The sequence below is a fragment of the Tursiops truncatus genome, chromosome 10, assembly GCF_011762595.2.
Source record: "Tursiops truncatus isolate mTurTru1 chromosome 10, mTurTru1.mat.Y, whole genome shotgun sequence".
NCBI lineage: Eukaryota > Metazoa > Chordata > Mammalia > Artiodactyla > Delphinidae > Tursiops > Tursiops truncatus.
The window spans coordinates 57,386,309-57,399,711 of NC_047043.1; the positions used below are offsets into that span (position 1 = coordinate 57,386,309).

At 41.4% G+C, this 13,403-nt stretch overlaps 1 protein-coding gene across 7 annotated transcripts in view; it reads right to left on the reverse strand.

Annotated features, from left to right (window-relative positions):
* Positions 1-13,403, reverse strand: part of ACKR2 (atypical chemokine receptor 2) — a 51,645-nt gene that overhangs the window by 18,826 nt on the left and 19,416 nt on the right. The gene's annotated exons all lie outside the window — the stretch shown is intronic.

Sequence of the window (13,403 nt, forward strand, 5' to 3'; positions counted from 1 at the left end):
CCTGACTCCTCCAACTAAAATAAGAAAATTCTCAGAGGGCGGACAGCAGAAGCAAGAAGAACCACAATCCTGCAGCCTGTGGAACAAAAACCACATTCACAGAAAGACAGGTAAGATGAAAAGGCAGAGGGCTATGTACCAGATGAAGGAACAAGATAAAACCCCAGAAAAACAACTAAATGAAGTGGAGACAGGCAAGCTTCCAGAAAAAGAATTCAGAATGATAGCGAAGATGATCCAGGACTTTGGAAAAAGAATGGAGGCAAAGACTGAGAAGATGCAAGAAAGGTTTAACAAAGACCTAGAAGAATTAAAGAACAAACAAACAGAGATGAACAATACAATAACTGAAATGAAAACTACACTAGAAGGAATCAATAGCAGAATAACTGAGGCAGAAGAACAGATAAGTGACCTGGAAGGCAGAATAGTGGAATTCACTGCTGCAGAACAGAATAAAGAAAAAAGAATGAAAAGAAATGAAGACAGCCTAAGAGACCTCTGGGACAACATTAAACGCAACAACATTCGCATTATAGGGGTCCCAGAAGGAGAAGAGAGAGAGAAAGGACCAGAGAAAACATTTGAAGAGATTAGAGTCGAAAACTTCCCTAACACGGGAAAGGAAGTAGCCACCCAAGTCCAGGAAGCGCAGAGAGTCCCATTCGGAATAAACCCAAGGAGAAACACGCCAAGAAACATAATAATCAAATTGGCAAAAATTAAAGACAAAGAAAAATTATTGAAAGCTGCAAGGGAAAAATGACAAATAACATACAAGGGAACTCCCATAAGGTTAACAGCTGATTCCTCAGCAGAAACTCTACAAGCCAGAAGGGAGTGGCATGATATACTTAAAGTGATGAAAGGGAAGAAACTACAACCAAGATTACTCTACCCGGCAAGGATTTCATTCAGATTCGATGGAGAAAACAAAAGCTTTACAGACAAGCAAAAGCTAAGAGAATTCAGCACCACCACAACAGCTCTACAACAAATACTAAAGGAACTTCTCTAAGCGAGAAACACAAGAGAAGAAAAGAACCTACAAAAACAAACCCAAAACAATTAAGAAAATGGTCATAGGAACATACATATCGATAATTACCTTAAACGTGAAAGGATTAAATGCTCCAACCAAAAGACACAGGCTTGCTGAATGGGTACAAAAACAATACCCTTATATATGCTGTCTACAAGAGACCCACTTAAGACCTAGGGACACATACAGACTGAAAGTGAGGGGATGGAAAAAGATATTCTATGCAAATGGAAATCAAAAGAAAGCTGGAGTAGCAACACTCATATCAGATAAAACAGACTTTAAAATAAAGAATGTTACAAGAGACAAGGAAGGACACTACATAATGACCAAGGGATCAATCCCAGAAGAAGATATAACAATTATAAATATATATGCACCCAACATAGGAGCACCTCAATACATAAGGCAACTGCTAACAGCTATAAAAGAGGAAATCGACAGTAACACAATAACAGTGGGGGACTTCAACACCTCACTTACACCAATGGACAGATCATCCAAACAGAAAATTAATAAGGAAACACAAGCTTTAAATGGCACAATAGACCAGATAGATTTAATTGATATTTATAGGATATTCCATCCAAAACCAGTAGATTACACTTTCTTCTCAAGTGCACACAGAACATTTTCCAGGATAGATCACATCTTGGGTCACAAATTAGCGTCAGTAAATTTAAGAAAATTGAAATCATATCAAGCATGTTTTCTGACCACAAAGCTATGAGATTAGAAATCAATTACAGGGGAAAAAAACGTAAAAAACACAAACATACGGAGGCTAAACAATACGTTACTAAATAACCAAGAGATACTGAAGAAATCAAAGAGGAAATCAAAAAATACCTAGAGACAAATAACAATGAAAACACGATGATCCAAAACCTATAGGATGGGGCTTCCCTGGTGGCGCAGTGGTTGAGAGTCCACCTGCCGATGCAGGGGACACGGGTTCATGCCCCGGTCCGGGAAGATCCCACATGCCGCGGAGTGGCTGGACCCGTGAGCCATGGCCGCTGAGCCTGCGCATCCGGAGCCTGTGCTCCGCAACAGGAGAGGCCACAACAGTGAGAGGCCCATGTACCACAAAAACAAACAAACAAACAAACAAACAAAAAAAACAAAACCTATGGGATGCAGCAAAAGCAGTTCTAACAGGGAAGTTTATAGCTATACAAGCGTACCTCAAAAAACAAGAAAAATCTCAAATAAACAATCTAACCTTACACCTAAAGGAACTAAAGAAGAACAAACAAGACCCAAAGTTAGCAGAAAAAAAGAAATCATAAAGATTAGATCAGAAATAAATGAAACAGAAACAAAGAAAACAATAGCAAAGATGAATAAAACTAAAAGCTGATTCTTTGAGAAGATAAACAAAATTGATAAACCATTAGCCAGACTCATCAAGAAAAAGAGGGAGAAGACTCAAATCAATAAAATTAGGAAGGAAAACCTAGAAGTTACAACAGACACCACAGAAATACAAAGCATCCTGAGAGACTACTACAAGCAACTCTATGCCAATAAAATGGACAACCTGGAAGAAATGGACAAATTCTTAGAAAGATATAACCTTCCCAAGACTGAACCAGGAAGAAAATAGAAAATATGAACAGACTGATCACAAGCAATGAAATTGAAACTGTGATTAAAAATCTTCCAATAAACAAAAAGTCCAGGACCAGATGGCTTCACAGGTGAATTGTATCAAACAATTAGAGAAAAGCTAACACCCATCCTTCTCAAACTCTTCCCAAAAATTGCAGAGGAAGGAACACTCCCAAACTCATTCTATGAGGCCAAAATCACCCTGATACCAAAACTAGACAAAGACTATGAAGAAAAGAAAATTACAGACCAATATCACTGATGAATATAGATGCAAAAATCCTCAACAAAATACTAGCAAACACAATCCAACAACACATTAAAAGGATCATACACCATGATCAAGTGGGATTTATCCCAGGGATGCAAGCATTCTTCAATATACGCAAATCAATCAATGTGATTCACCATATTAACAAACTGAAGAATAAAAACCATATGATCATCTCAATAGATGCAGAAAAAGCTTTTGACAAAATTCAGCACCCATTTATGATAAAAACCCTCCAGAAAGTAGGCACAGAGGGAACTTACCTCAACATGATAAAGGCCATATATGACAAACCCACAGCCAATGTCATTCTCAATGGTGAAAACTAAAACCTTTTCCGCTAAGATCAGGAACAAGACAAGGATGTCCACTCTCACCACTATTATTGAACATAATTTTGGAAGTCCTAGCCATGGCAATCAGAGAAGAAAAAGAAATAAAAGGAATAGAAATTGGAAAAGAAGAAGTAAAACTGTCACTGTTTGCAGATGACATGATACTATATAGAGAGACTCCTAAAGATGCCACCGGAAAACTACTAGAGCTAATCAATGAATTTGGTAAAGTTGCAGGATACAAAATTAATGTACAGAAACCTCTTGCATTCCTATACACTAATGATGAAAAATCTGAAAGAGAAATTAAGGAAACACTCCCATTTCCCATTGCAACAAAAAGAATAAAATACCTAGGAATAAACCTACCTAAGGAGACAAAAGACCTATATGCAGAAAACTATAAGATACTGATGAAAGAAATTAAAGATGATACCAACAGATGGAGAGATATACCATGTTCTTGGATTGGAAGAATCAATATTGTGAAAATGACTATACTACCCAAAGCAATCTACAAATTCAATGCAATCCCTATCAAATTACCAATGGCATTTTTTATGGAACTAGAACAAAAAATCTGAAAATCTGTATGGAGACACAAAAGACCCCAAAAAGCCAAAGCAGTCTTGAGGGAAAAAAACGGAGCTGGAGGAATCAGACTCCCTGACTTCAGACTATACTACAAAGCTACAGTAATCAAGACAATATGGTACTGGCACAGAAACAGAAATATAGATCAATGGAACAACATAGAAAGCCCAGAAATAAACCCACGCACCTATGGTCAACTAATCTATGAGAAAGGAGGCAAGGATATACAATGGAGAAAAGACAGTCTCTTCAATAAGTGGTGCTGGGAAAGCTGGACAGCTACATGTAAAAGAATGAAATTAGAACACTCCCTAACACCATACACAAAAATAAACTCAAAATGGATTAGAGACCTAAATGTAAGACCGGACACTATAAAACTCTTAGAGGAAAACACAGGAAGAACACTCTTTGACATAAATCACAGCAAGATCTTTTTTGACCCACCTCCTAGAGAAATGGAAATAAAAACAAAAATAAACAAATGGGACCTAATGAAACTTCAAAGCTTTTGCACAGCAAAGGAAACCATAAACAAGACGAAAAGAGAACCCTCAGAATTGGAGAAAATATTTGCAAACGAAACAACGGACAAAGGATTAATCTCCAAAATATATAAACAGCTCATGCAGCTCAATATTAAAAAAAAAAAAAAACCCAATCCAAAAATGGGCAGAAGACCTAAATAGACATTTCTCCAAAGAAGACATACAGATGGCCAAGAAGCACATGAAAAGCTGTTCAACATCACTAATTATTAGAGAAATGCAAATCAAAACTACAATGAGGTGTATCATCTCACACCAGTTAGAATGGGCATCATCAGAAAATCTACAAACAACAAATGCTGGAGAGGGTGTGGAGAAAAGAGAACCCTCTTGCACTGTTGGTGGGAATGTACACTGATACAGCCACTATGGAGAACACTACGGAGGTTCCTTAAAAAACTAAAAATAGAACTACCATATGACCCAGCAATCTCACTATTGGGAATATATCCAGAGAAAACCATAATTCAAAAAGATCCATGCACCCCAATGTTCACTGCAGCACTATTTACAATAGCCAGGTCATGGAAGCAACCGAAATGCCCATCGACAGACGAATGGATAAAGAAGATGTGGTACATATATACAATGGAATATTACTCAGCCATAAAAAGGAACGAAATTGGGTCATTTGTAGAGACATGGATGGATCTAGAGGCTGTCATACAGAATGAAGTAAGTCAGAAAGAGAAAAACAAATATCGTATATTAAAGCATATATGTGGAACCCAGAAAAATGGTACCGATGAACCAGTTTGCAGGGCAGAAATTGAGACACAGATGTAGAGAACAAACGTATGGACATCAAGGGGGGAAAGCGGTGGGGGGGTGGGGTGTGTGTGTTGAACTGGGCGATTGGGATTGACATGTATACACTGATGTGTATAAAATGGATGACTATGAAGAACCTGCTGTATAAAAATAATTAAATTAAATTAAAAAAAATTTTTTTAAGAGATTTGAAAAGCAGAGGAAAAAATAAATAAAAAATAAAATAAGAAAATTCTCAACCAGTGAGGTCAAGTGTAACTCAGAGTCAGCTGAGATCACACTGTCCTTTGAAATGGAATGAAATGGGCTTGCCTCCAGCAGGGAACTGCCCCTGCTAAAATTCCTGGGAGCTTATGTTGTCATGGTCACTTCGAGCTCTGAGTCTTTGTATCCTTGAACTCCCCAGCCCACTCACAGGTCACCTCCCACAGCTATTCCCTGCCCCAGCAGATCCAGGAGTGGGACTCACCGCCGTCACTCGACTTTGTCTCCTCAAAATCACTCACATGACTCATTTGTGAGCATGACAGATATTCCTTAGGTTTGGGGCAATGGTTGGGTTTCAAGTTGCCGTGTGCCTGGGCCACTCTTCATCCTCTGACTCCCCTCCCCACAGACACACTCCCCTCATTAGTGAAGATCAGCCTCTGTAGTGCCTCAGTTCTCACACAACAGCACGGAAGACCTGGCAGAGGCTCTGAGATGCCACCCTACTCTGTCCCCATTCTCACCCAGTCCCTAGGGGTAGAAGGGAATAATGTGGCGATACATATTCCTCCCCCTTAGAACTTCATTTTTTGTGACGACAGATTTGTGGGCAATGTGGCAAAGCCTTGGACTCCCTCTCAGAATAATGTTTTTAAAAACACAAAACAAAATATGTTAAAAATGAATTGTAGCCCAGAACTGGAAACAATCCTAATTGCCCTTCAGCGGGCAAATGGTTCAACTAATTGCTAATGTGTCTACCATGGAATACTTCTCAAGGACAAAAAGGAACAAACTATTATCTACACAATTTGGATACATCTCAAGGGAATTATACATAATTAAAACAAGGCAATCTCAAAAGGTTACACACTTCTACAAACGTGAAAATATGTAAACCTCAGAAGGGTAGAGACTTCATTATATAACATTCTTGAAATGACAAAATTGTAGAGATGGGGAACAGAATAGTGGATGCCAGGGCTTGGGAAGGGAGAGGGAGGCAAGAGTCTGCCTATGAAAGAACAGCATGAGGGGTCTTTGTGGTGATGGAGTTGTCTGGGGGCACACATATCTACACATGTGATAAACTGCATATAAAACTGGTGAAATCTGAATAAGGTATGTGGGTGGATATAGCAATGTCAATTTGCTGGTTGTGACAATGTACTATAATTTTGCAACAGGTTATACTGGGAGAAACTAGGTGAAAGGTATACAGGATCTTTCTGTATTATTTTTTGTAAATGCAAGTCTACAATTATGCTAAGATAATTTTTTTTAAATGTAAAAAATTATTCTGAAATGCAGTTCTTAAAGTATTTTTAAAACACATTTATGATACAGTAATATATGCATTTCATTATTGACACATTTAAAAAGATCTAGCAACAAATCTTACAACTACCATGACAGTGATGAATACAAATGATATTTTAAGATACCTGTGACAAGGTCCTGCTAATACTACTGTTTTGTTGCTTACATTCACAATCAAAGATGTTAATTTTGCCAGAGGTTAATGAAAATAAAAATGTAAATTTTCTTCCTATCCAAATTCAGGTTTCCCTGAGTCATATCATGGGCCCCCAAGTTAAGAACTCCTGCCTTGTTTAAAATGGCAACTTGCCTCCTCCGTTTTACAAGCTATAATGAACACAGAGGGGAAAGAGTAGTAGAGGGAGCATCTCTGGAAGAGGCGGTGGTCACAGTGCATTGGTCACGGCAGGGTGGGGCATTTTTGAAATGTTAATTGATGTTTCCCCCTATTGACTTTCCCTCCACTCAAATAGCCAGACCTTAGGAAAGATCTTTCAATTTTCCTTGTCCTTAGGGTACAGGAGTTTGAGGAAATTAAGGTTCTCTTTCTATCCTACATCAAACTAAAATATTATTCCCCAGGCGGGGGAGAAGATGAGAGGCCTGAGGGAAGCACGTCAATCTAGACACTAGACTGACCCTGTGCCCTGCCTCCCGGTCAGAGACCTGGGGTTTGTGCAATCCAGGGGAAGAGAGACGTGGCACACGGTGAGTCCAAGGTGAGTACGGCCACAGGCAGCCCCAATCCATTCCCTAGCTTGGCACAGAAGCAACAAAATGAACTGCCAGGCCTGAAGGTGCTGGTGGACCATACTGAGTGTGGATGTATAGGGCTGGTGACCAACAAGGAGGCAGGAAATGATGTCTAAGTGGAGGCCCATGTGGACAGCTTCCACCAAGAACCATGTGGCACAGTGCTTGCCTGGGCCTTGGCACTGACTGAATCTCTTAGACCTGATGCAGTTCTGGGCAAAGGGTGACCCTCACACTGACTGATATTTATTTTCCATTATCCTGTGGATCGGAGTCTCAAAACAGAAAATAAGTTGTTCTAGAAAATATAATCCTATTTTCTTATATACTTGAGTTTGTGGTCAAGAGCTAGTGGCATAGCTTCTGCAGCAGGTGCTGTTGCTGGTGCTCCTATACTCCACCCTCACTTATACCTACTTAGTATACACTGGCTGACTCCCTACTGGAAACACCCACGCTGCTTTGTCTGAGGGCTTGCTCTGTCTAACAAAGCCTGTTTCACCCCTGTCCACCAGTGCTGCACACCAGAAGTTTCAGGGAAGTAATGCCTCTTGCTGCCTCAAGAGCCCTCAACCAATGGCTGTGGTGAGTTGTTACAAATATAGCCCACATCCCTTGCCCTTTGGGTGAAATAACTCTCAGGTGTATGGTCCATACTGTTTCTTGAATTCCTCCAATGGGATTACACTCCAGCTACCCACAGATGTAACTGGGTTGATAACACATCCTTTAGGTGACCTTCCCTCCCCTGCCTCACTTCCCCACTATCCTGTCTGTGTCTCCATCTCCCAAATAAACTACTACTTGAACCACATGACATTGCCAATGGCTGACCTTCTTTGCCTTATTAAAAAGAAAAAGGCAACTTTATATAGTTCAAACTAAAATTTAGCTCAAATCTCTGTCTCTGGGTCTGCTACGACATTTATCTACACACTCCATCCAAGAATTGTCCCCTTGAGTTGCCACCCAGCCACCTTTGCGGTGGATCAGTGGGAGGAAACTGCTGAACCAAATCCAGATCTAGATCCTAAGATCTAGAGAGGACCAGTCTGCCTCCTCAGGTTCCACAGGACAGTGGGTCTCAGGAGAGGTGAGGCAAAACAACACAGAGGCTGCTTCAGGTTGAGGATATGCTCCATCCAGATATTACATACCACAGTGGGAAGTGTAGCCATAAAATGAGGAAACCATGAGATAATAAAATGCTGTAACTGGAAATGTGATGAAGTGTTTGGAAGCAGAAGCCCTGGGTGTGGGCTGAAAATCTGCAAAAAGGAACATTTGTATGATCCCAGGAAGGCAACAGTGAAAAGTACCAGGGCCCTATTTGGCCTGATTCCAGGCCTCCCTCCTAGAGAACTCAGTCCCTTGGAGGTGGAGGGCTCTGGGCATATAAATGGTCTGGAGAACACTTTGGCTAAATCAGAACCCCGAACATAGGGACTTCCCTGGTGGCACAATGGTTAAGAAACTAAGCCCGTGCACCACAACTGCTGAGCCTGAGAGCCACAACTACTGAAGTCTGCGTGCCTAGAGCCCATGTTCCACAACAGGAGAAGCCACCGCAATGAGAAGCCCGCGCACCACAACGAAGAGTAGCCCCAACTAGAGAAAGCCCGTGTGTAGCAATGAAGACCCAACGCAGCCAAAAATTAATAAACAAACAAACAAACAAATAAATAAGAGCCCCGAACAAAACAGCACGTTAACCACCCAGCAAAATTAATCTGCCTCCATGGCTCAGAGGGTGTGGGGACCACACCACTAGGCAGCAGGACAGGAGCAGAACTTGGACCAGAAGCCAGGCCTGTTTCCACCTGAGCAGATGCTTTTGCCTTAACCCACAGGAGGAAAAGCATTTTACCTAGCAGTCCACTGCACAACTTACACAAAACAATAATTACCCCGACTACCCATAATGTGCTTGGATAGTTTCAATTTTATTGTTTCACATTTCTTAAATGCTGGACATGACACATTAACTGATTTCACAACTCACTTCTGGGTGGTGACCCACAGTTTGAAATACTGCCCTTGAATGTATCCAGAAATGAAAGGATGTGGACAGTAATGCTAGACTTCTCCTAAATACTGTGTATTTACCATCAGCCTCCATGTCCCATTCAAGGCTGCAGGGAATGCTGGGCTGGGCCACGAGAGCCTCTAAAATTCTATAAAGTGGACATGGAGAACAGACTTATGGTTGCCAAGAGGGAAGGGGGGGGTTGGATTGGGAGTTTGGGATTAGCAGATGCAAACTATTATAGATAAACAACGAGAACCTACTGTATAGCACAGGGAACTATATTCAATATCCTGTGATAAACCATAAAGGAAAAGAATAGGAAAACGAATTGTATATATATGTATATATACATACATATATGTGTATATATATGTATGTATATACAGCTAATCACTTTGCTGTACGGCAGAAATTAACACATTGTAAATCAACTATACTTCAATAAATTACAAAAAATAAAAAATAAAATTCCGTAAAGTGAAGGTGGTTCCTATTTCCTAATCCAGTGATTCAAACCAGGCATTGCCACTACTTTCACATTCTTTGCCACATCCCATACCACCTGTACTATGTATTATTGTGTGAATATTCTAAATCAGCTCATCACTTTTTAAAACTTAAATACTCACACTAGCCTTGTCTTATGGAGTACTACTGGTGAAATCAAAGGTTTGAAGTTATTCCCTGATGCAAAGTAAAACAAAAACACAGTGATGAAAATAAAACATGCCTTCTGTGTTCCACGTTACATCATAGAGCTAGAGGCCCTCCCTCCCCTGCTCTTTTCACAAGAAAATAATCCAGCCTCTGTATAGTTCAAGCTGTCCTTAACCCCTAGAAAGGCTTTGTCCTTCTGTCTGTCCACCTCTCCAATGATAATCAGCGCTATTATCATGGCTAATGACATTTAAACTCATTTAATCTTCACACCAGCCCTATGAATTTCTCGGGTCACTCCACTTTACAGATGAGGAAGCAGGTATGGAGAGATCAGGCAGACTTGCCCATAGCTAGGAAGTGATGGAGCCAGGTTTTGAACACAGGTCGTCTGACAGCAGAGCCTATGTGCCTAACTACTACACTGTACTGCCCCCCTCTGAAGATGCCCATCCCTAATGTCAGCCCTAGTGTTGCCTCTTACAGGAGAGCTTCCTGGACTACCCGTTCCATAATATTGTTCTTCCTCTATTCCCAAAGCACTCACTTCTTGCCTGTTTAATTCATTTGAAGGTTAATCATAAACTACTTGGAGACACTGCCTCTACCAGGCTGAGAGCCTTGAAAGGATGGCTACATGTTATTCTTCTGTGTATCTCTGCGTCCAACAGCCTGTCTGAGGCATTGGAGGCCTTCAGTGTCTCTTGGGCCCTGTGATCTCTCCTTGTTATTTAACAAATGCCCAGCACTCTTTGCAAGTCTCCAGCTCACAGGCTGGTTTCCAGTAAACCCTGGGAACAGTCAAAGGGTAGAGAAGATGAGTCAGAGACAATAGAATCAAGGGGTCTTAACCCGGTCCACAGATTCCCAATGGACCCACGCCTAGTATGCAGGAGGTCTCTGAACTTAAATGGGAACAAGATTACATCCTTATTTTCACTGGCCTCTGATGGAAATTCAGCATTTCCTTCAAATGGAATTCGACCTGTGACTTTGTCACCAGTAAAGTCACTGATAGTTTCATTTCACGTCACTATTATAGCAGACAATCTCAAAATATTTATACTCATCATTTCCTGGAAATTCTGATCGTTTTCAGACTCACTGCTATATCTTGTATTTAAGATATCAGTAAAGAAACACATATATACCATGCCACAGTAGGAAAAAATAGCTTAGATCTGTATTTTAATAGGATTGGCATTTCTTGGCAATTTCAATAGGATCAGTAATCTTACGTGTTTTATTTTAGACTTTTAAAAACATTATTTTGAGATGGGCCCATAGGTTTCACCACACTGCCAGCGGAAGCCACGGTACAAGAAAAAGGTTAAGAGCTGGGTTTGGAGCAAGACAGATCTGAGTTCAAACCTTAATTCTGCCATTTACAAACCAAGTTACCTGGGTCTCAGTTCCCTCATCTGTATAATGGCGATCGCTACCTACCTTACTGAGCTAGCATCTAGCATCTGAATAAAGGTGATATCCAAACCCAGCCTAGACTGCCTCGTGAGGCAGACAAAGCCCGGGGATAGTGGAGCCCTCAGCTTCCCACCTCTCCTGTCAGAGAAGTCATTTGTCCCCCTCAGTGTGGCTGAGACCAGCTCCCTGTGGCAGGACAGAAAGGCTAACTTCAGCCCCTTCTTAGATACTCTATCCCATTTCTGAGCCCAGAATCTGCACCCCACTCCCCAAACTGGCTGACTTTATGAGTCTCACAGGAGGGGCCAGTCAGCCTCCTTTAAGCACTGACATGCATTTCCACACTTTTCCACTGGGTGGAGCTGGTTCACACTCTTAATCTGTCAGCAGGACCAGGAGCAGAGCCAGAACATTTCAGAGTTGGGACCATCCCCCAACCCAGCCCCTGCTTCCTGACGCTCCCCCCTCCCCCGCCCCCAACCACCCTAATTGAGCCTGACGTGCAGAAAAGTGCCCCCTCTGTGCTCCTTTCCAGTAACCCACCACTCTTGGAATGGTGGTGACTATCCTGACTTTTAATATCATAGATTAGTTTTGCCTGTTTTTAAACTTTATTTAAACATACTCATATCGCACATATTCTTTTGTGTTTGATTTCTTTTGCTCAACATTATGTTTGTGAGAGTACATGCCACTGTAGCTCATTTATTCTCATTGCCCTATAGGTTCCATTGGGTGAATATTCAGTAATTTATTTGTCTGTTTATTGTTGAGTCAGCATCTGAAGAAAGTCCAGTTTAGGGTTCGCTTTGTGGTTGCTCCCTGGAGGATGGTATCCATGCCTCCACCCAGCCAAAACTGGTTTGGACCTGGAGACTAATGATACAATACACTCACAAGAGGATTTGAAAGATTGGTCACATAGCAAAGCTTTCTGGGGAGAGCAAGGCCCACATTCAAACCAGCCTGCTTGGCTTAAGCAGAAGGGGCAGTGGCTCTAGTTTTTACAGTGGTTGGGGAGAAGACTCCCTCTCCCACTGGCTGAAGTTTGAGTGGTCTTAATATCCTACTCATGTCAAGGAAGCAAGTACCCGGGTTTTCTTATTGGCATGTCCAGGAGTGGGGCAAAAAAAGGAAAAGGGGAGTGATGGGGCTTGCAGGCTATCATGATCAAACATCAAAAATAGAATCAGAGGGCTTCCCTGGTGGTGCAGTGGTTAAGAATCCGCCTGCCAAGACAGGGGATACGGGTTCGAGCCCTGGTCTAGGAAGATCCCACATGCCGTGGAGCAACTAAGCCCGTGTGCCACAACTAACTGAGCCTGCGCTCTAGAGCCCGTGATTCACAACTACTGAAGTCCGTGAGCCACAACTACTGAAGCCCGCTCGCCTAGAGCCCGTGCTCTGCAACAAGAGAAGCCACCACAATGAGAAGCCCATGCACCGCAAGAAAGAGTAGCCCCCGCTCGCCGCAACTAGAGAAAGCCCGCGCACAGCAACGAAGACCCAACACAGCCATAAAAAAATAAATAAATAATAAAGTAAAATAAGGTACTAAAAAAAAAATAGAATCAGATTCTTTATTACACCATTACTACAAGTAGTACTGCTATGAACATCCTTGTATAAGCCTTTTGGCAAATATTACTCATTTCTTATGTGTGTCTCTAGGAGTGCAATTGCTGGGGAATGTGTTTGTCTTGGCCAAATAGTTTTTCAAAGTGATTGTACCAAATTCCATTCCATTTAACATGCCAGTTTGTCTATCCACTCTGCAGCTGAGGGACATTTGGTTTGTTCCCAGTTTTCTGTGATTACAAATAAAGCTGCTTTAAACATT